Raw genomic sequence first — 24,548 nt, 5'->3', positions numbered from 1 at the left:
AAAATGTGAAATTAAAACAAATAATCTAAACAAAGACACTGTATATTTGTAATTTATAATTTTAAGTGATTTTATTAGTAAAAATGTTTTAAGAGATCATTTCATTATTATCTCTATATAATAGGCATTTTATTTTAAACTGTGTTATATTTTGAAGAAAAACATTTTTCAAAAATTATGAATTTTTTTAGTGAAATTAAAGGGAAAATGGTTGATACATTGAGAGTGATGACAGATTTTATGTTAATTATGTATATGTTTCAATATTAATGTTAAACTGCTTATTTTACATTAATTGATTTTGGCATCATTTCTGTAACATTTATATTGAAAAAAAGACTAGAGATTTTGAAACAAGATATACTGAGAGGTCAACATGATACATAAGATTCATAAAAATTTTATTCCATATAAATTGTTAGCAGTAAACTGCAACAAAATGAAGACTTACTTTTTACCCATTCAATATGTTGGCAGACCAGGTTAAATTTTATTAAGATACATAGCCAAGTCCAGAAAATCAGATTGGATAATATCCCACCATTGCTAGAATTTAGCATTTAGGCTAAAGAATGTCACAAGGTGATTTAATGCAGGAAAAAAAGAAAAACTGTTTAGTTCATATAGTTACTAAGTCTCATTTCTTTTGCTACATATTTTTGTTTATCCTTCAGGACTCAGCTCAGTTTTCACTTCCCTTGTTTGAGATAATTGCTATCCTTTGTGGTCCCTAAAACACTTTGAATAATACTATCATTTTTGTCTGTCTCTCCAACTACACTGTGGGTTCTTCAAGAATAGAGTGATTCATCTCCTTACCTCAGTGCCTAAAATAATGTCTGGCATATAATGAGTATTTGAAAAATGCCTGTTGAATGCATACATTAATGAATTAATAAATATTAGCTTTTATTCTCAGCTCAGGGATAAATTGGCTTAAGAATATTCTTTCTCATAATTAACAAGGTAAGCATACAATAAGCAATCAGTTTACTTTAAAGTATAGTGGTTTTCTAAATTATGCAGGAAAGCGCTAACATTATTTTTTGATGCAAAGTTACTCTTTTTATTTGCTGTACCCATAAGACAAGATCTTTTCTTTTTTAAAAAACTTTTATTTTAGTTTCAGGAGTTCATGTGCAGGTTTGTTATATAGGTAAATCACATGTCACAAGGGTTTGATGTTCAGATTATTTTGTCACCCAAATAATAAGTATAGTACCTGATAGGTAGTTTTTCTATCCTCACCCTCCTCCCACCCTCCACCCTCAAGTAGCCTCTGGGGTTTATAGTTCCCTTCTTTGTGTCTGTGTGTACTCTTGTTTAGCTCTGATGTGTAAGTGAGAACATTCGGTATTTGGTTTTCTGTTCCTGTGTTAGTCCACTTAGAATAATGACCTCTAGATCTATCCATGTTGCTGAAAGGGGCATGATCTCATGTTTTATGGCTGCGTAGCATTCCATAGTATATATGTATCACATTTTCTTTATCTGATCTACCATTTGTGGGCAATTGGTTGATTCCACGTACTTGCTGTTATGAATAGTGGTGCAATGAACATATGTATGTATCCTTATGGTAGAATGATTTATATTCCTTTGGGTATATACTGAATAATGGGACTGATGGGTTGAACGGCAGTTCTGTTTTAAGTTCTTTGAGAAATCACCACTGCTTTGCACAGTAACTGAACTAATTTACATTCCCATCAGCAGTGTAAGAGCATTCCCCTTTCTCTGTAACCTCGCTAGCATCTCTCATTTTTTGACTTTTTAATAATAACCATTCAGCAGGCGTGAGATGGTATCTCATTGTGTTCATGATTTGCATTTCTCTAATGATTAGTGATGTTGAGCATTTTTTCATATTCTTGTTGATCACATGTATGTCTTCTTTTGAAAAATGTCTGTTTATGTCTGTATTAGGGTTCTCTAGAGGGACAAAACTAGTAAGACAGATGTATATATAAGGGGAGTTTATGAAGGAGTATTGACACACAGGATCACAAGGTGAAGTCCCACAGTAGGCCATCGGTGAACTGAGGAGCAAGGAAGCCAGTCTGAGTCCCAAAACCTCAAAAGTAGGGAAACCAACAGTGTAGCCTTCAGTCTGTGGCCAGAGGCTCGAGAACCCCTGGCAAACTACTGGTATAAGTCCAATAATTCAAAAGCTAAGGAGCTTGGAGTCTGATGTTTGAGGGCAGGAAGCATCCAGCATGGGAGAAAGATGAAGGTGGGAAGACTCAACAAGTCTTCTCATTCCACTTTCTTCTGCCTACTTTATTCTAGTTGCACTGGCAGCTGATTAGATGGTGCCCTTTCAGATTGGGCATGAGTCTGCCTCTCCAAGTTCACTGACTCAAATATTAATCTCCTTTGGCAACACCGTCACACACACACACACCCAGGAACAATATTTCACATTCTTCAATCCAATCAAGTTGACACACAATATTAACCATCACGAATATTATGCTGGTGAGTCATTAGGATGTCTTTTGCCCACTTTTTAAGGGGATTGTTTACTGTTTGCTTGCTAGTTTAAGGTACTTACAGATTCTGGATATTAGACCTTGACAGATACATAGTTTAAGAATATTTGCTTCAATTCTGTGGGTTTTCTGTTTGCTATGTTGATAGCTTCTTTTGCTGTGCAGAAGTTGTTTGGTTTAACTAAGTTTCATTTATCAATTTTGTTTTTGTTGCAATTGTTTTTGGCCTTTTTGTCATGAAATCTTTGCCCCTTCCTAAGTCTAGAATAGTATATCCTAGGTTTTCATCAAGAGTTTTTATAGTTTTGGACATTACATTTAAGCATTTAATCCATCTGGAGTTGATTTTTGAATATGGTGTAAGGAACGGGTCTGGTTTTAATATGCATATTTCTAGCCAGTTATCCCAGCACCATTTATTGAATAGGGATTCCTTTCCCCATTGCTTGTTTTTGTTGACTTTGTTGAAGATCAGATAGTGGTAGATGTGTGGCCTTTTTTCTCGATTCTCTATTCTGTCCCATTGGCCTATGTGTCTGCTTTTGTACCAGTACCATGTTGTTTTGGTTACGGTAGCCTTGTAGTATAGTTTGAAGTTGGGTAATGTGATACCTCTAACGTTGTTTGTTTTGCTTAGGATTGCTTTGGTTATTCAGGCTCTTTTTATTGGTCCACATGAATTTTAGAATTTTCTAATTCTATGAAGAATCTCACTGGTACTTTGATAAGAATAGCACTGGATATGTAAATTGCTTTGGGCAATATGACCATTTTAATAATATTGATTCTTCCTATAAGCATGAAATGTTTCCCATTTGTTTGTATCATCTCTGGTTTCTTTCAGCAGTGTCTTATAATTCTCTTTGTAGAGGTCCTTCATCTACCTTGTTAGCTGTATTCCTTGGCATTTTATTTTTTACGTGGCTATTGTGAATGAGATTGCACTCTTGGTTTAGCACTCAGGTTGAATGTTGCTGGTGAATAAAAATGCTACTGATTTTTGTGCATCAATTTTTGTATCCCGAAACTTGCTGAAGTTGTTTATCAGATCTAGGAGATTTTGGGCAGAGACTATGGGGTTTTCTAGTTATAAAATCATATTATCTGCAAACAGAGATAGTTTGACTTCTTATTATTAGTTGGATGCCTTTTCTTTATTTCTCCTGCCTGATTGCTCTGGCTAGGACTTCCAGTACTATGTTGAATAATAGTGGTGAGAGAGGATATCCTTGTCCTGTTCCAGTTCTCAAGGGGAATGCTTCCAGCTATTGCCCATTCAGTATAACAATACTGGCTGTGGGTTTGTCATGGATGGCTCTTACTATTTTGAGATATGTTCCTTCAATGCCTAGTTTGTTGAGGGCTTTTACTATGAAGGAATGTTGAATTTCATTGAAAGCCTTTTCTGCAGCAAGATCTTTTCTTGGGACTGTTTTGTTGTTTTATTTTTGGAATTTGTTTTAGAAAGTATAAAACAGGTGTGGGTCATCTGTAGTCATTTGAAAAAACTTGTAAGTGAAATTTTGAGTGTATGCTTCATAAAACACATACAAAGTTAACTTAATTTCAAAAGCAAATAAAACAAATGCTGATATGTATAAATACCACATAAAAAGTGCAATAATTCCAGTTGCACCAATTAATAATAATTGCATCAATTGTAATACTATCTAGAGTAATCATTCTCTCTCTTACAATTTTATTATGGGCTGTGTATAGAACAGACCTGATTCGATTCCCAAATATCTTGAGAAAAGTGTACAGAGATTATATTCAAAGAGGAGCCATTTTTCTTTAATAAAGCAAAAATAAATGTTGTATTCATTCTTCCTGAAAAATGCATTGTAACCAATTAGTACTAAGACAAAATTCAAATCTTATATAATGAACCACAGGAAATTTATGAACATATTCATATATCTGCATGCAGCCATATTTCTGAGGAATGGAGAGAAACAAAGTGCCAAAATGGAGGTTATAAATAGGTTTTCCTGGCTTTATTCATACAGATCTTTAGAGCCCCAGTTAGAAAAACATGCACTATAGTACATAGACGTTTTTACTATAAATATATGAGAGACACATAGTAAGTGTTTGGGAATATTTTATGCCATTGTAACAGTGAAATGTTTCACTGCTAAAAGAAATCTAATAGAATTACCATGAAAGGGTACAAAATAGCACACTCTATCCCATCCTCTGCCCTCACCTGGGTCCTGACAGTCTTTCTACCTCCATCTTTCTCCTGTTCTCTGTCTCTCCAACTGTTAAATCCTAAAAGTTGGAATTTTTTATATTAAAGAACAACATTTTATCAACAATTTTTATTGTTAAACACATGACTATTTGAAGACTTTATTCGTAAGAAATACTCGATGCCTTAAAAAAGTAGCAGGTAATAAATAATTCACAGTCCAAATGCTATTTATCTTTTACCAAATAATTATTACAACAGCATTTGTGATCTAAGTTATATTGCTAGTGATTAGAATGACTGTAACCAACCTTTAGGTGGGGGATATTAATACAATTTTCATTAAGTGCTTGCTATATGCCAGATGAATACTTTGTGATAACTTAGGTTCATAGAAGCTAAGTAATTTGCGCAAGATTATAAAACTGGTAAGTGGCAGAGTCAGGATTAAAATATAGCCAGACTGGCTTTTGTACCCCTACACTGGACCTCTACACTATACTGTCCTTGCTGTAGAACATCTGGTGGTTCTTCTTTTATAGATAAGGAGACCAAGATCCACTGAGTTAAAATAAGTTGTGCAAAGTTATTTTTCCCTCAATATCATAGATTTCCACTTTTCTTATTCTAATAGTCCCCTTGTAAAACCCTGTGCCTTTCTCCAGGAGCCCAATATTTTATTTGCTCCATCCACAGGCCAGCCTCGTGCAATATTCCAGGTGTACCTTGACTTTAGTTTAGGCCAATTGACCAAAGTAGAAAGGTCCTGAAGGATATAGGCTAGGCCCGAGAGTTGCAGTTTTAGATCAACAACAGAATCTGAAAAAGAGACAGATAAATATTGAGGAGAGGGAGAAATCTTGCAAACATAAAAGGAGAGAATGAGGGAAATTAGTCTGCAAAGGAGACAATCTTTAGAAGAAGAGAACATTTTCTGGATTTGAATATTTGGGGAATGATATATTGGCTATCTTCCAGTTGCCTCTACTACAACTGAATGTTTCTTCCACCTACTCAGCAACAATTTATATGTTGAAATCCTATTCCCTCAAAACAATGGTATTTAGAGATAGGGTCTTTGAGAGATAATCAGGTCATGAGAGTGGAGTCCTCAAGATGGGATTAGAGCCTTTATAAAAAGAGACAGGAGAGAACTTGATTCCTCTCCCTTGGCTCTAGACCATGCAAAGATACAGCCACAAGGCAGCTGTCTAAGCTATGACGTAGTTCATCACCAGACACCTAATCTGCTGGTACCTTGATCTTGAATTTCCCAGCCTCCATAATTGTGAGATATAAATGTTTGTTATTTCAGTAACACCATCTATGGCATTATTGTTGTGGCAGCCCAAACTGATCCAGATATCCTCCAAATTCATTCTTCACACATGGGTTCTTTATCCTCTGTCAATGGAAGTTACCAGCAGGCTTTGGAGGAAAGGAGTGCTAGGTCAGGTGTGTATTCCCCTGGTTCACTTACTGCTGGGTTCTTGCTGCTTGGCTGTGAAGTTTCTCAAATGGCTCTTCTGATCAGGCTATTAGCCCTCTCCTTATGCTCTTCTTCCAGGAACCACCTCTCCCCCTTCCCCTTTCAGATCTAGCAGTGATGATGGCTCTATATTTTTGCTATCCCTAGAGCACTACATGCTGTTGGTGGTGTCTTTAAGTCCCTGACTGAGACAGTAAACCTGGAAGATGGGAAAGAAGTAGTCAATAAAATCTAATTGAGCAGAAAGTAGAGAATACAGAGAAGCATATTTTACCTGATTATTATTAATAAAGATTTTCTGAACAGTAACAACGCAGTGTGCAGTCTGAAGAAACAGAAATGTCAACTTTTGAAGATGAAAGTCAGGCAATTAAAGATATTTAGTACAGTAAGAACTTCTGGATGTAGGCCCAAAACTTACAAGAAATAAAATCAAAATAAATTTGTGGTTGTTCAAAGTGTCCTATACCAAGTACTTTGGAGGGCCTCACCATTTCAGAGTACTCATTTAATCAAACATTTTACTCTAATTTAAGTCCAGTCTTTGTATATTAGTGTTATAAAAGGAAGGCTAAATATAAAAGAAAAATAAGAATAGATTAGGCTTAGTGTCCTTATTAGATACTTAGAACTTGACTAAACACTTTTTTAACATCAGGTTTCTTGAGCTTTAATTTACAAATAGTAATATTTACCTTGTTTGAGTGTATAGTTCTGAGTTTTGACTAATATATATATATTCATATTTTCCCCACCAAAATTAAGATAAAGAATATTCCCATCAAACCAAAAAATCTATTGGTGGCCATTTAAACTCAGTTTCCTCCACCAAACTCAAGTACCAGACATTAGCAACTGCTGGTACTTGATTTCTGTCCCTACAGTTTTCTGTTTTCCCAGAATTTCAAAGAAATGGAATCTTACCATATGTGGCCTTTTATATCTGACTTATTTCCCTTAGCATAATGTTTTTGAGAGTCATCCTTATTATTCTATCAATACTATAGAAACTATGTATCAAGAATTCATTCCTAGTTGCTGAGAAATATGGTATTTTATAGATGTACCACAAGTTTTTAATCCATTTGCCTGTTGATGTACTTTTGGGTTATTTCTAGTTTGGGGTGATTATGAGTAAAGCATCTATTAAGTATTGAGGTAAGTTTTTTGTGGTAACCTATGTTTTCATTTCTTCAGGGTAAATACATATAAACGGGAATGTTGGGTTATAAAGAGCTATATAGAAATTCTCTAGGCCATATTTTCTTCATTTATAAAATAGAGATAAATTGTTTTTGCGTGGATTAAATGGGTAAACATGATGTGGCATTTAGAACAGTCTCTGGCACATAGTAAAAACTCAATAAATGCTAGCTATTAACATTATCAGGGACATATTGTCAATTCCAGTCCAAATCCCAAATTGGCCTCTTGCCTGAAATTCTTTTAAGTTCAGAAGGATCTGTATCTGTGGATGTGTTTATTTATTTTGTTCTTTGTTCCAGCAGAGTTTAAGAAGACATCTGTCAATATTAGAGAACTGAAGCTTACCTGAAGATAACAAATGATGACATTTGAATTTTGTTTCATCTTTGGAGTTTAAGATTCAGCTGTAGGATAATCAACAGACACTCATACATAATAGTATGGTCTTTAAAATATCCCATCAATACTTATCAACTTATATGCCTATGTAATAATACTGATCCTTACAATAGCTCTCCATTCCTTTAGTTCTAGTTTACAAGAGAAAAAAGTAAGGCATGAGCAATTAGACATGTCAATAGAAAGCTTAGCATTCAAGACAGAACCAGAATTAAATATTCCTAAGGTGTTTGTCTCCTATTTATCAGACCACACTGGCCTTGTAAGTGTTTGTGTGCACATGCATATGTGAATGTGTGTGTGTATGTGTGAAATATCATACTCGTATTTAAAAAAAAGAGTTCTGCAATTGAATTAATTTTCTCTTTCAACCTTAGAATTTTAGACTCCTTATGACACCCAAACGCTATTAAAAAAAAAAAAAAACTATATTCAATCTTCTTAATCTTTCTCTTGCTTGGTGAGCTATTAATATAATATCATTGACAGGAGAAAAATTACAAAATCTCTAAGTTTCCTCTCAAAAGGTAAAAATTAAAGAGCAAGATCCACAGGTTCTACATATATTTTCTCTCTAACACTATACCCTGTATATTTTAGAATTATTTTTGTTAGTTTGAGACAATTTTTGATCGTTTATTTAGAATATTTATATAGTGTAAGAAAAATCCATTTCTGTTAAGGCATATACACATACAAACCCTAATATATTCAAAAGAATTCAATAAGTCACCTAAATGAAACTGTTATAAATGTGAATTATGCATGTGAAATAGGCTCAAATTTCTTTAAGTGAATTTTCCATCCTTTAGATTCACCTGATGTTTGCACTCATGGAGTCTTGAAGAAAATCCAGCTTGGAGTGAAATTTAGGCGGGCAGAACAAAGCAGGCAAATCCAAGTGATGAGAGCTGTCAGTAGATCTGCCGTGGGATATAATTGGCAGGTTCTGCTTGGCTCTAGTCACAGGTGGAGCATAATTTGATGGCTTTATCTATAACTCTCCTGAGCATTTTTTTCCACATCATGGAAATCTGGTTCAATTCAGTCTGACAGATGGATATGCAACTTGTAGAAATGTGGGAGCTCTTGCAACTCACACTAAAAGAAACATGACCGCCAGCCTTCTTGGGAACAGAGATACAAAGTCGGTAAATTGTGATACTGGGGATATCTGTTACTGAGTTTCACGTTCCTAACCCCAGGCATGCACTGTGTGCACCATAATATACGTATGGCCCCCTGCAGATAATTTTGTTACATTGGTTAAGCTTAAGTATGGAAGGTAGAACCAGATGAGTTGTGTAAATGTTGTATTTACCTAATTGCATTTTAAATCATTCTCTGAACACAACCAGTGTGATTTAGCTCTGCAGGTTCACTGTCACTGATATACTAAATGTATCTGGAGCCCTGGCTCTGATCACCAAGATCAACTTAAAGGGTTAATGGTCATGAAATGTTATTTAATGTTACTTTAGTGGTATTTGCAGTTTTTATTCAAAATTTGAGGAAATTCAGGATGTTAGTTCATGAATATCACAAAATGCTACAGTTTCTCTCCTTTCCTGCTTGCCCTTTCTCCCTACAAATTGTGTTTTCACTTTGTACGTTTGGAAATGCAAGATGCAAATGGCTGATTGGAGAGAGGACGATGCACTGGGTAACAAATGAACTTTCAAAGGAGTTCATTTTTATAACAAATTTGGCTGTATTTTTTCAGATTGACAATCTACACAAATATGTGTAAGTGAAAGTTTCTCACCATTTCTCTCTTATCACCTGCATAACATACACGATTCCACAGAACACCAACCCTGTGCTCAGCTTTTACTGAAGCACTTGCAATTGGTGCCCTTGCAGTAATATTCATCCTGCTTCCACTGCTTTTTTCCCCAAGGATTGGTCCCTCTTTTAATTTAAGTTTCAAAAGTCACCTTGTCAAAGGACATTTCTTACTTCATCCTCCTGTCTCATTTTATTTCTTCCCTCTGTTTTATTTTTCTTTATAACATCCCTACTCACATCATATTTATGTGTATATTGGGTGTTCCTCCTTTTGAAACATAAGCCACACCACATAAGTTACTTTATCTGTTTTTCTCTGTTGTATACCAGTGCCTAAAACAGTACCCAACATATAGTGTCTGCTCAATAAATATTAGTCAAACTAATGAAGATGAATTGGCCTCAGGAAACATGAATAACTGCAACCCGAAACCCTCATAGACTTCCCCTGCAGCTTTTCTGTCCCTGCTGTCTGTTATCCTATTTTCAGTCAAACCAAAGAGGTTGTAATAACTGTCATAATTTTAGATATTTTCATTAATATCTCTGCCACCATCTAGGGGAATAAACTCAAGGCAGAAATGGACATAACTGTTGGGAAGAGATGGATATTTTCTCATAAACCATGCTAGTTTTTTGATCTTAGAACCCACCATGATAAATCTCTGAGTAGGTCTCATCTCCCAAATCCTCAACTCACCGTTTCTCAGACTGTACTCAAGCAGTTTTGTGAAAGGTGGAGTAGACAGGGTGGTGTGACAAGAAAGAGCTCCTCTTGCTCTTTTCCACATGGATTGTCTCTCTTTTGATGGCCTCACAAACCCCCAAATTTTCCTTTTGACATTGTTTTATACAGTATTTAAATATAGTTGTATACGTGAAACTTATTTTAATGCCCATCTTTCTGAATCCCTGACTCCATTCCTATGTCTCTCATATTTTCCAATCTGTGATTATCAACTCCATATTAAAAATGGGACTGCTTACACTTATTGCAGTACATGTGTCAAACTGATCCCTCAAAACTTCCTGACAAAAAATAGGCCATTCTAGCTCTTCACTACCTGCTTTTTAATAAGTCAAAAAAAAAAAAAAAAAAAAAGTCCCTCCATCCTAAGGGCTTCTCTCTCAGTGAAAAAATATGGCAAAATCTTTGGTGAGAGACACACATCAATACCTGTCAATGAAACCACTGGAAATATTGTCCCAATGTGAATATATTTCCAATTCGATCTCTTCTATTGTCCACAGTAGGCAACCAGAATTGCGAAGGAACTGTAGAGGGGATGTCTTTTTTTCAAGGGATAAGAAGTATACAGACTTGAATATCAGACACAATTGTGACAGTGAGAAAGTCATATAATTACTTTGAAATAAGAGGCTACAGTTTCAGGGTTAAACTAGAGTTGGGAATGAGACAGCCACATTGGAGGGGGTCCCTAGAGAAATTCCAACCAGCCTGCCCACTGAGATGGAGCCTTGGGAAGTTCAGGACATTTGCAGCAGGGAGGAGCCTGGCCCCACCTCTTCCTGTGTGGAACCTGGGATTCAAGCTGCAGGCTGGAAGCACTCTAGCAGGGATGCTGACCTAGCAAGAGTCCCTGTTTCCTTCCCTGTTTTCTTCATTTTCACCCAATAAAATCCTGTCTCACTCACCATTCAAATTGTCTGCAAGCCTGAGTTTTCGTAACTGTGGGACAAAGAACTCTGCCCTTAGCTAAACTAAGGAAAAAAAATCCTGCAACATTTTTGGCACCTAACATGGGGCTCAAGAAGCAGTGAGTGAAATGGGGACTCAGAACCTCTCACTGTTGCTTCTAAGCACTTTTATCCTCGGACTTCTGAGGATTGGGGATACATACCACCAAACCCCGTGACTCCCTGGGGTTGAGGAAAAGGCCCTTTCTTTCCTTTTCCAGGACAGGTGAGCAGGGGCTCCTTGTTCCCCCTCCCTTCCATGCTGGGGCTGGGACACATGGCTCAAGAGTCTCACACAGCCAGGAGCCACTGTAGTCTTCTCTTTCCCTGCCCAAGAGGTTCAGCTCCATCAAACAGTAATTAAACGTTTCTCCCTGGTGGAGAAACCACTTGCCTAAGAATAAGAGGTTCTCCTTGAGGCATTTTAAAACTGTTTCTCTTCTTTCCCCTTCTCCACCCTGTCGGCAAATTAACTTTCAAAGTTTTTTGTTTGGTTTGGTTTTCTTTTAGGAGATGTTTTACTAGGCCAGCCCCGTGCCCCCTCTCCACCCACCCACCAACTATCACTGTATTCTCTGCAAAGTTTTGGTTGTGAAATCAAGCCTCCATCTTGTTTTACATCCTGGGGGCATGGCCAGTAACTGCCTGGCAAGGCTTTGCCCAGCAACCCTGCCTTAGGGGATGTTCCTCTCAGGTTAAATAATCTGCATGTTTTCCTAGCCCTGTCTCTTAAAAGGCCCTGCCCAGCAACTGGGTTTTCTTCTGCCTGTGTGTACTATATGTGATGTCCATAAAAATAACTCTAATTGATTTGGCCTAAAGAAAAGTGCTTGGATCTAATATTTTTTAAAGTTAAAAGCTGTGGTACCTTTCATTCCCATGACTTTAATCTTTAAGAAATAAAAATAGCCCTAAAGACTATTGGTAAAATGCAGGTCAGATGCAAGGTTTGCTAATTGTTTTGAGGTTACAAACTGCTTTTTGGGTTTTGAGAATTATTTTACTTGTCAGCTACATCATTGGTAGAGTCTGGGGACATATGGAACTAACCACATCCTTAATTATGCTGGAGTCAAATCTTGGTTGCACTTATCACACAATTAAAACAACTTAACAAGTTTTACCTTAAAGCTAAAAATTGTTAGGAATTAATTGAAACTACTAGAAATAGATTTACATGCAAGGTGTGTAAGAACAGTAAAATGTGCTTTTTTAGTAAAGGTTATAAGAAGGCATGGAAATGTAAACTTTTGCCTAAAATCAAATGATTATTTTGAGTTAAACTAGGAAAAAACTAAAGGTTCAAAGAAGTGGTGGAAGAATTGTGGAAATTAATCTTGCAGAAGAAAGTCTCTATGTAAACATTTTTGCTAAATTCAAAAGGGTATTAAATGTTTTTTTCTGTAAATTGAGCATTGAAATAAAACACAACAAGAAATTCTTAAAATTCTAATCTGCTCTTTGGCAAAATTTATAAAGGGTTATAAAAGTTTTTTGCTTCTTTAAAATTTCTGAGTCTTCATTTTGGCAAAATAAATAACTTACAATAATCAGGAATTATATTTTATAATATCAAGTGTTTTAAACCTTGAACATTTAACAGCCTTCCCAAAATCAAACTTCAGTTTTAAAATTGTCTTCCCTGACACCTGGCTTTGTGGATAGTCCAGAGGGTCCCTGGAATGTCCAGAAAAATAGAGGTAAACAGGATTATTTAACATGTTTAGGTACATGGGATTGACAAAATGATGCTCAAATTTCTTTAGATTATATCTTGGTGAATAATGCTAATATATGTTCCAAAACTGTATGGGGTTTCTAAAATTCTAATGTCTAAGTATAGATATCAATCATAATTAAGGTTTTTTGTTAAGTTATTGTAAATCACAGAGATAATCAAACTTCTTTGTCAATCATGTTTCTAACTGTAACTATCCTGGATATTATGCTATTCACAAATTGTTGTCTTATTTTATTCCTTTTCAAAAGATGGTTTATAATAAGCTATAGAACTGTAATGGGTACTCTCAAATACAGGTTTCTGATAACTTTGGAGATTGTGACATTGGAATAGAGAAAAAGGTATAGGATTCATAAAGGGCTGAAATGTTCATGAATATAAGCAAAACAAAAACTAAATGGACTAAACTCAGAAACTGAAGCAATCCTTTTAACTTTTGTTTGGAATATTGCTGATCCTTGTTTTGTTTTCCAGAGTCAAGGAAACTTATTTTGAACTATTTGCAGACTTTAATAATTAAGTAAGGTATACACTCCTGTGATTAAAATTTAGAGCATGTTTGTTTCTCTCTGCCTGGTTCCTCTAGAACTTGGAGACTATCTGTGAGTATTCTTAACTTGTGGCAATATAGTTGTTTTCATCAGTGCAATAAAAATCCATTATTCTTTTGCAACAGGACACAATTGGAAAAATGGTTATTTTACCAAGGCTTTGATTGGAAGGCTATGCTTCCCTTTAAGGAGTAAAGCTTGACTTACATTGCTGATAAAAGACCCATGGGAGACTGGCCTCATACCCTCACCTACACAGTCCCTGTACAGGGTTCTTGACATGTTGTCAGTGAGAATGTCATTTTCTAACAGGTCCAGGAGCTCCAAGTTTATTATGGGACCTTAAGAGGAAAGTATTACCCAACTCACAGTTGTTTGAGGATAAAAACTCATGGTTGGGCTTGGCTTTAAAAGGTCTTATCTGAGATTTCTTGTGGAACAAACTTCCATCAAAGCCAATCCAAAAGACCTATTTAGAAATAATTATTCTTGATACATTTTATGCAAATAATCAGTCAAGTATAAAACTAAAATCTATTTTGCAAACAGCTCAGTCCTATTACAGTATTTTTTTAACGAGAATGAGGACTGAAAAGAGAGAAATTATTTTCCAAAACTTAACATATATTTTTAATGAAATTCTAAACTCACTACTTGTTTTTTAGCTTTTGCCTACATTTTAGACTAATGCTGTTTGTTCCTGGGAACCTACCAGCAAGCTCTGGCTGCAGCTCAGAAAGAATAAGAGGGATGGGCAATGTAGAAATCCGGATTAATATTCTATTTCTGAGCAATTATCCTGCAAATCCTCCCAAGTGATGGGAACAAATAAGATGTTCATCACTTGGAGATTTCCTTTTGGGAAAGTAAAACCAAGGGAGCTAACCAAAACCAAGCACCATGCACCCAAATCCCACAAGCATAACCATAGCCACCAGGTATCTGGGTCTGTCACAAGACATCCTTTCCTATCCCTTGTTGGAGGAGGACTCAGTTCCACAGTTTCACCTTAGCATTTGGCTTATGATAGAGGGTCCGTGCAACTCCCCGCCCCCAAATCTGAAACACATTTTTGTCCCAGACTCAATTTCAAGCTTTAGTTCATAGCTGTAGGAAAGAAAACTGGATATAAGGGATGCAGACGGCAACAGAAGTTAAAAGGCATGGCCCAGGTGAGCCTAGTTGATTCCTGCTGATTAAGTCAACCCCAAGCTTTGTGTTTCATAGATAAAGGCCATGTTAGTATCCGTGGCATAAATGAGGTCTAGGGAACTCCAAGGCTGCTGACAGTAGGTGGAAAAGAGAACTAGGTGAGAACAGATAATTTCTATTCTCTAGGCACCCCTGCTTCATGGGTGCAAGCCGCTTTGGCACTCATGGCGGGACCTGCCAATGTCACTAGAAATCGGGGATGCAAGGATGGAAGAGGGAAAGAGGATGCTCTTCCCTCTTTCCCTCAGGTACCTTGGGTATCTGCTAGGAAGAGAAGCAAACCAGGGGCACCTGCTCCCCTCTTTCTAGATGAGTAGCCAATAATCTCCAGTCTGTACCCCTTTAAAATGCATCCTGAACCCCTGGGACTTCTTTGAAAAAAATAAACCACCTTCGTTTTTCCTCTCTCCTCCTAGGTTCTCTCTTCACTAATAGGTAATTGTGTCTCTATACTATGAGACACTCCCCTCAGATGCATCCTCCAAACTGGAAAGTTAATTTCCCAAACCTTAAACTGGTTGACTTAGGACTGGGCTCAGGGGAAGGGAACACAGAAGCCCAATATGCCAGCAAAAGGGTACACGTTTTTTTTTTAACCAGTCAGGTTTTTGGCCTCCCTCTCCCCATGCAAACTGGTAAAAGGCCTCATAATTTTTTAGCTGTCCTTATGTCCCCCTCGTTTCGTTTTGATCCATATTTTCTAATAATCTCGTTTGTCTGTTTTTGCCTTCAGGCCATCAAACTCCAAACAGTCATGCAGCAAGAGCCTCCGACAATGGTCCCTTCTGCTGGGAACCCTTTGGTGGGCCTCTAGGGAAGCTCTGACTGCCGGTTTCCTCCTCTGTCAGCAGGAAGCAGTTAAGATCAGTCTTCATCTTTGTCCTTATTCTAAGGCCAGTTAGATGTACTTCTTTAGAGGGCGGAAAGAGACAGCCAGGTGGGAGGGTGTCCCTGGAGAAACTCCAATCAGTCTGCCCACTGAGGTGGAGCCTCGGGAAGTTCATGACATTTGCAGCAGGGAGGAGTCTGGATTTTCCTCTTTCTGGGTGGAACCCGGGATCCAAGCTGTGGGCGGGAAGCACTCTAGCAGGAACGCTGGCCTAGCGAGAGTCCCTGTTTTCCCCCTTTCTTCCTTTTCACCCAATAAAACTCTGTCTCACTCACCATCCAAATCGTCTGTGTGCCTGAATTTTCATGATAGAACGAAGAACCCCACCGTTAGCTGAACTAAGGGAAAGTCCTGTAACAGAAACACATATGTACGTGCTGTTTTAGTTTCCTAAAGGTATCCTGTAGAGCAGGACAACCACTTGGGACTCTGTTTTTCTTTGTTTTTAAACAAATACTTAAGCAACCTACTTTTGTTTCCTCCTCAGAGTAACTCTACTAAATCTATTACCATTAAGTAAAATGGTTTTATTTGCTGAACTATGATTATCTAAGCTTGGTTCTATTAATTGAATTTGCTGAGGAAAAAAATCACCAAATACATTTTACTCCATCGTATTAACTTTTACTTCCCCTGGCCACCTGTTTCACAAGCCTGGACATATTTTCCTTTTCTTTACTTAGACATATATCAAATTTACATCTATTTAGGTGAATTTAAATTATGAAGTTTGTTAAATCAAAGATACATGACTTTATTTTGATAGCATTTCAATATTATATGAAAAGGGAGCAGAGTAGCATTGCTTTTTGCTTTTCCTAGTTCTTTCATGGGCAAATGCTTATGAGATGAAAAGGGCTTCTCATCAAAACCCATGAACATTTCACTTCAGAAAGAAACACAGTCATCTCCAGGTACCAAAGGTCAGCAAAATCTACTCCAAAAATGCAAGTTGCATGGTAAGCTAACAATGAAAAAGCCACAGCCAAGAGGGTGGTGAGTTAGGGGGAGGGTGACAACAGAAATAGTATCAATGAACACAACTGCAATGGATGTGGAATTGAAATTTTCTGGACTGCTAACCCTCACCCTCTTCCTCTACACCAGGAGCCATGCAAATAGGATGCTGGGATCCACCTAGACTTTAATAAATGTATCTATAAATTAATCTATTCTATCTATTGTCTACCTTGCACCCAAGAAAAATGAGAGCATTCAACATTTTTTTTAATTAGAGGAAATGAGAAGAAAGAACAGATGAGGGTAGAGAAAAATCAAACCATGGATGAGGTTAGTACATGAAGTGCACACAATAAGATCTGGCGAAGTTGATAGAGTTGGACCCCAATATTGCTTTCAAAAGCTCTCTAGAAGTCAGAGAAAAATGGGAAACACAATACATTGTGTGATTCACTTGTCCACAAGATAAAGTCCAACTACTTACTCAGCACTTTTCTGGGTACTGAGTGTTGGGAAAAATATTTCCCAACTTTGTGTAAAGTTACATATAATTTTCTCTCATAAGCAGACCTCATAAGTAAAGATAAAACATTTAAAACGTTGCTTCTTATAATATGCTAAAGATGTGATGAATCATTGGAAGGAAATCTATTCATATCACAAATAGGTGTCTCCTCTAGCCAGTTTAATACAACGAGCTGAATGTACTGAGGCAGGAGAATAGGGTCTGGAGGCCATTTCATACTGACTTCCTAGAACTAAATTGAAGGGAAAACCCTAACTTTCCACAGTTAAATAACACAAGGACCAGAGGCTACTCCATTTACAAACCCCACATTTTCTGTACAGCAGATGGAAAATTCAAAGTACCTCTGATTAGTGGCTTTTTGCTTTTACTCTTCTGCGTGGCCACCTTTTCTGCACGGCACCCATTCTGCATGGCCACCGTTTCTGTGCAGCAGATGGGAAATTAAAAGTACCTCTGATTGGTTTGCTTTTTGCAATGGCATTTTGCAACCAATCTCGCGCCTGTAATCCCAGCACTTTGGGAGGCGGTGGCTGGTGGATCATGAGGTCAGGAGATGGAGACCATCCTGACTAACATGGTGAAACCTTGTCTCTACTAAAAATACAAAAAATCAGCCAGACGTGGTGGCATATGCCTGTAATCTTAGCAACTCAGGAGGCTGAGGCAGGACAATCACTTGAACCTGGGAGGTGGAGGTTGTAGTAAGCAGAGATTGCACCATTGCACTCTAGGCTGGGTGACAGAGGGAGACTCCATCTCGAAAAGAAAATAAAAAAGAAAAAAGAAAAGAAAAGAAAAGAAGAGTGTAACTTTGTAACTTCACTTCAGCCTCTGATCCGTTGCGGTTTGCAACCAATCAGACAGATTGCAGGCCAAGTCTTCGTTTGCATAGAAGTGCAACTTTCTAACTTCATTTTGTAACTTCACTTCAGATGTTTGCATAGGAGTATGACCTTTGTAACTTCTCTTCAGCCTCTGATTGGTTGCTTTCCACAACCAGGCTGATTGAAGACACCACTTCATTTACATGGGGTGAACACCAAGTGACCAATGAGAAGCCTCTAGGTTGTATTTGGACCCAGAAAGAATCTGTATTCAGGCCCTTGAGTGGTTGCTCCAGCTGCTCCCACACTGTGGCGTGTACTTTCATTTTCAAAAAATCTCTGCTTTTATTGCTCCATTCTTTCCTTGCTTTATTTGTGCATTTTTGACCAATTCTTTGTTAAAAACACCAAGAATCTGAAAACTCTCCCCTGATAATAGTACTAGATAGTATAGTCTTTCCCCGCAGAGTTCTTGAAAATATTAAACAGCTCTACCTCAGAGAACACCCCTTGAGAAGTTTTAGAAATGTATATATTCCCATGCTGCCTGTTATGTTTTAACACCTGTATTTTAATATAGAGTCACACTGCAGTCAAGTTTAACAATCAGTTTTTAATGGTGAGGGTGCTGATGATGAAACATTCATTATATATGCATACACTTTTTGCATAGTACTTCATTTAAACTTGTAAAAACAAATGGGATTTGTTAAAAGTGACTTACTTATATACTGAAAATAAATAATTGACTGATTTTACTAGATAGCTAAATCAAACATCACTCATGATTATAAACATATCAGATAAGTGTGAGTTTACCTTTGAATACTAAATCTGCTTCACAAAGAGAGTTTGTAAATGTCATCTAGCCACAAATAACTAGGTCAGTATGTCATTTCTGCTCTTGAAAAACAGTCATGTACTCTCCTTTTCTATTGAATCTGTATACGTGTTTCCATAGGATTGAGAATCCATTGTATTTACTCAATATTCAGTTATGATATTACCAGGTGTACTAGTCCCTTTTCACATTGCTAAAGAAAAGAGGTTTAATTGAATCACAGTTCTGCAAGGCTGGGGAGGCCTCAGGAAACCTACAATCATGGTGGAAGGCAAAGGGGAGGCAGGCACATATTCACATGAGCAGCAGGAGAGAAAGAGAGCAAATGAGGAAGTACTACACACTTTCAAACAACCAGATTTCATGACAACTCACTTTCAGGAGAACAGCAAGGGAAAATCCACCCCCATGATCCAGTCACTTCCCACTAGGTCCCTTCCTTGACACATGGGGATTGTAATTCAAGATGAGATTTGGGTGGGGAGAGTTTATTGACAGGAGAGTAATTCTATAGACGGAATTATCTTCCCTCAGATAATTAATTGCAGCTCCCAAAAGTATCTGGCACCCCAATGAGCAGCTCACATCCTTGGAAAAGCTTTATCATATAATCAGAATAAAACCTTATAAAACAATTTAGAGGGATATGGTAATATCATCCCATCAAAAAGCTGAAATCTGCACAAAAAGGACAATTCGACCCATGCTTTCTTTTGTAAACAACATCCAAAATTAGTAACTGAGGTAAAGGATGAATTCTTTTTAAAAAGTAATTATTTTGAACAATGACTAACACATGTGGTACATTTTCTAGTAATTGCTTTACAAATAGTAATTTCATTCTTACAAATTCTCATTAGGTGGTGCATCATAATTTTCTCCATTTTACAGATTAGAAAAGCAAGGCAGGGGTTACGTAAGTTATCTACATAATCGCCCAAGAATACACTATTAGTGAACAGCAATGTTAAATTTGAACTTGGCTGGATTCTGAGTCTGTGCTCTTGACTACTACCCCATAGCTCTAACTTCAAAACAGAAAATCTGAAATACCTACTAGATATAACCTGCACCAGATTCTGAACATAACATTGTGTTACTAATGTGTTTTGATCTTTACAGAACTCAGAAGTATCAGTGATTAGTAGTAGCAATAGTTCAGTTTATAGAGTGCCTACTAGAGTTGAGTATTTTGTATACATTATTTATTAATCCAACCATAATTTTTCAAAACGGTTAGGTGATCTACCTATGTACACATAAAGAACTTTAGAAAAGTTGAAATACTTGCTTAAGGTTTCATAGTCACTTGTATTTAAAGCCAGGTGACTCTGAATTCAAATGTTATATATATTCCACTCTAGGATCCCTTTTACTTAAGCAAATTTTATAAAAAGAATAATTAAGGTCCGTAGTTTACCTAAGTCTTAGTAGAATGCCACCAATATCTATTTTTCAAATGGATTTGGAAATAAACATGATGAAACAAGAAGGAAGAGAATGAAAAACAGGGTGAAGATTTTAGTTTAAAGTTGCATTAACCTTTAGTCAGCATGTACCAGTGAAATGGGTAAATATAAATTGACCCACCACTCTCATTTTATCTAATGTCACATTTCTTTAAGAATAACTTCCAGATGCTGGCCGGGGTGTACATTCTGCTATTTCTGGCAAAGAAAACTCTTTTGCATTTTGCCAACCTGAGAGAACAGAATCTATTAATCAGTGCCAGCCATGATTTGTTCTTTCAACATAAAAGCACAGCCTTTTTCCTTGGAATGTTTTTAGTTACCATAATCTTTTACTTCATTTCTGTCTACAAGTGTGCACATTCATATTTATGCCATGAACTGTGTTAAGAGTTTAGCACTGGTTTGTTAATTTACTAAGTCAATTATCATAAATCAATACATAGTGGATTCCTTGGGGAACATAAATAGTCCTTCTAAGGCAGTGGTTCTCAAACTTTGGTCTGTATTAGAACACCTAGAATGTTTGTGAAGCACACAGAGGCAGGCTTGTTGAAGTAAAACTGGGACTGAATCTCTGTATTTTTATCAAGTTGCTAAGTGCTTCAGACACCAAGCCAAGTTTGAGAACCACTGTTCTATGACTTATTTAAGCTCTTCTCATTTTTGGTTTCCAAAGCTGAGCTCATGAAGCTTTTCCAGATTTAAGTCTTCCTTTCTTACCTAGGTCCTGAGTTGAAACAATGGAATCTAGCAGAAGTTGCCTTTCCGGATTCAAATGGCTTCTATGTGCGTTCCTGAGCCATGACTTCTTCCTGTCCATGAGCGCAGTTCCCAGGCTAGGCTAAGGTTGCTACTTCTTTAGTACTCTCGGCAGTAACCTAGACATGAGGCTTTTCTCTATAATGCCAGCTCTGTGACCAGAGTTACACCTTCTTCTGGCTAGTCCTTCTGCCTGGGTCCTGAAATGTATCCACTGAAATTTATTTCCATCTAAATACCTTTTAAGCAATTTATCCATTCCACTTGATTTTTGAATGCCACCTATATAGCAGTGTTCTCAAACTTTGGTTGATGCGGTAAGCAACCTTTAAGATGACCTCAACAATTCACTTGTTTTAGAAGTCACACCTTTGTGTAATTGCTTCATATTGAGTGTGAATCGGACTTGTTGAGTCCGTTCTGATTAATAGAAAATGACAGCAGTACTAAGATGCTAGGAAGTTATGAAAAGACCATGGCTTTCACCTTGGCAATATTTCTCATCCAATCTCTTGGATTACTTACTCAAAAACATACAACTGCCATGTCATGGGGCAGGCCTACGGAAAAGCCCACCTGGTAAGAGACCAACTGCCATAAACCAAGTAGCTGGAAAAAATAAGATAAGCCTTACCTGGGCATAAAAATCTCATTGGACTACTTAACCAGGAATCAATCGGATTAAGAGGTTCAATGAGGAATATTCACTTCTTGTTCTCATTTTATGAAAGGACATGTCTAAACAAACAAATCATATTTAAAAAATGTAGCAACTACCCACAAAACAAACTGTTAGAAGAAATAAAACTTTTGTGAGTGTAAAAATGTGCTATATGCATCTACTGAGCCATCATTTGGCTTGTTCTAAACTATATGTTGCCAACTTCCTGATTTTATGAGAAGGGATTTGTTATTTAAGGGCAAGGGATAGAGAATAAGAATAGTGAAAGTGTCTTCTAAGGAGTTATTTAAGTTTGTTGGAGCTTTTGTGTCTTGGAACAAGAGAGTAATGTTAAAACCATAACCACACAGAAATGACTTTAGAATAAAGTATAACATATTGGGAAGTATAATGATTGAGCCACAAATTTACCAAAACAGAAAAAGAAGTTCCAACATTATGATGATATTGCACATAACCAACTTAGTTATTCCAAAAAAAAAAACTTGCATTTTTGCCTTTTTTCTGTGAATACAACTTTTTACTCAAGTAATCCGTAACTCCTAAAACATTTTGTAATTTTTAAGCTAATATATTTTAATATTTATACTCTATTACAGGTTTATTTCTAAAATGTCCTTTTCTAACCTTCAGATATTTAGCAACAGGGCAGTCTTTTCTATATAATACTAGCCAGATTTATATTATTATTTGTTTCTATATATGTAAAAAGAAACTTTATGTGCATAAAATTTCCCATTTCCTGACTGAATCTCATGTGTCTTCTTGAGAACAGACAGTGTAACGATTTTTTTCTAGGTCCTCTCTAATTCTGAAATCAAGATACTTCAAGAATTCATCTGGAGGCCGAGGCGGGTGGATCATGAGGTCAGGAGATTGAGACCATTCTGGTTAACATTGTGAAATCCCGTCTCTACTAAAAAGAAAAAACTAGCCCGGCGTGGTGGCGGCGCCTGTGGTCTCAGCTACTCGGGAGGCTGAGGCAGGAGCATGGCGGGAACCCGGGAGGCGGAGCTTGCAGTGAGCCGAGATCTCGCCAGTCACTCCAGCCTGGGCGACAGAGCGAGACTCCGTCTCAAAAAAAAAAAAAAAAAAGAGAAAAAAGAAAATAATTTATCTGTTTCAATATTGCAAATGTATTCAAGATGAAATTATGACAAAATCTTTCTTTGAGTCAGTGAACAACTTCAAAAGAGAAAATGAGAAGCTTTTGAAAACTGTTTTAACTTGTTTAATCCACAAGAGCACTGTGTAGCCCCTATAACCTCACCACTCTTGTAAAAGTTGATTTGTAAATTCATAGTAGTAAGTTCTACTGGCTTTATGACAATGGGATGATGTCATGAACAGTATTTTATAATCTACTTTCTTTTTTTAAAAAAAATGTATATATGTCATATCTTTTCATGTCACTAAATACATGGTATTTTATCACCTAAATGTCTTATTTATTTCAGCAATGTCCTGGTATTGAATATTTAGGTTGTTTGTTATTTTTCCATTGATAAACTCCCGTAAACATTCTCATTGATACATTTTTGTGCATATCCAACATTATTTCTTTAAAATAAATTCCTGGAAGTGGAATTGGAAAGCCAAATACAGGAACATTGCTAAGGCATTGACATGTATTGCCAAATGACCGTCAGGGAAGCTTTTGAACGCTTTAGATGCCCACCAGCAGTGGAAAAGAATGCTCATTTTCTCATACACTCACCAATGGCGCTTTTTTGTTGAGGCTGTATGTTTGTTTGTTTTAATTTTGGTTAATTTTATAGTAGAAAATGTAATCTAATTGCTGTTTGTTAGTATCTCTTGGATTTTCTGTGATGCTAAGCACTTAAACATTTCTAGTGGCTTCATAATATTATGGGAATTTACCAAAATGATTCAATAATTTCCCATGTTTTACTTTGCTTTGCTTCTAAATAATGAATCCTGTGGCAAGTAACCTTTTGAATATGACTAAAATTTATGTTTCTGTTTATCTTCAGGGTGGATTCCCACAAAAGAAATTAGTAGAAGAAAGAATTTTGCTAAATTTCTTTTCAGAAAGACTTTACTCATTTATTAGTAATAAATAGTATCTGTTATGAGTTAAATTGTGTTTCTAAAAAGATATGCTTGGGTAATAGCCACTGGGATCTTTGAATGTCATCTTATTTGGAAATAGGGTCTTCGCTAATGTTATCAAATTAAGATGACGTCATATCGAATTAGGTACAACTGTCCTCATAAGAAGAGAAGAGACACAGACAAAGAGGAAAGACTGCCATATGAAGATGGGGCAAAGATCGGAGTTCTGTTGCTACCAGCCAAGGAATGCCTGGCACTACCAGAAACTGGAGGAGACAAGGGGGGATTAGGGATATCCTTTAGAAGCTTCAAAGGGAATATACCCTCTCAACAACTTGACTTCAATGTTGTGATGGTTACTACTGAGCATCAACTTGATTGGATTGAAGGATACAAAGTATTGATCCTGGGTGTGTCTGTGAGGGTGCTGCCAAAGGAGATTCACATTTGAGTCAGTGGGCTGGGAAAGGCAGACCCACCCTTAATCTGGGTGAGCACCATCTAATCAACTGCCAGTGTGGCTAGAATATAAACAGGTACAAAAATGTGAAAAAGAGAGACTGGCCTAGCCTCCCAGCCTACATCTTTATTCTGTGCTAGATGCTTCCTGCCCTTGAACATCAGACTCTTATGTCCTTCAGTTTTGGAACTCAGACTGGCTCTCCTTGCTCCTCAGCCTGCAGATGGCCTATTGTGGGACCTTGTGATTGTGTGAGTTAATATGTAATAAACTTAATAATAAATTA

The 24,548-nt window shown here is 36.9% G+C and overlaps 1 long non-coding RNA gene across 1 annotated transcript in view; it reads left to right on the top strand.

The window, feature by feature from the left end:
• The window catches only part of LOC117076848, a 58,115-nt gene extending 34,117 nt beyond the window's left edge, over positions 1-23,998 (top strand). The window contains exons 2-3 of the long non-coding RNA XR_004434492.1: positions 21,010-21,071; positions 23,721-23,998. This is a non-coding gene — a long non-coding RNA (uncharacterized LOC117076848). The remainder of the gene's footprint in view (positions 1-21,009; positions 21,072-23,720) is intronic.
• Positions 23,999-24,548: the final 550 nt, after the last annotated feature.

Source organism: Trachypithecus francoisi, unplaced genomic scaffold, assembly GCF_009764315.1.
Source record: "Trachypithecus francoisi isolate TF-2019V2 unplaced genomic scaffold, Tfra_2.0 Lachesis_group0, whole genome shotgun sequence".
NCBI lineage: Eukaryota > Metazoa > Chordata > Mammalia > Primates > Cercopithecidae > Trachypithecus > Trachypithecus francoisi.
This window is presented reverse-complemented; position numbering and strand designations above follow the sequence as displayed.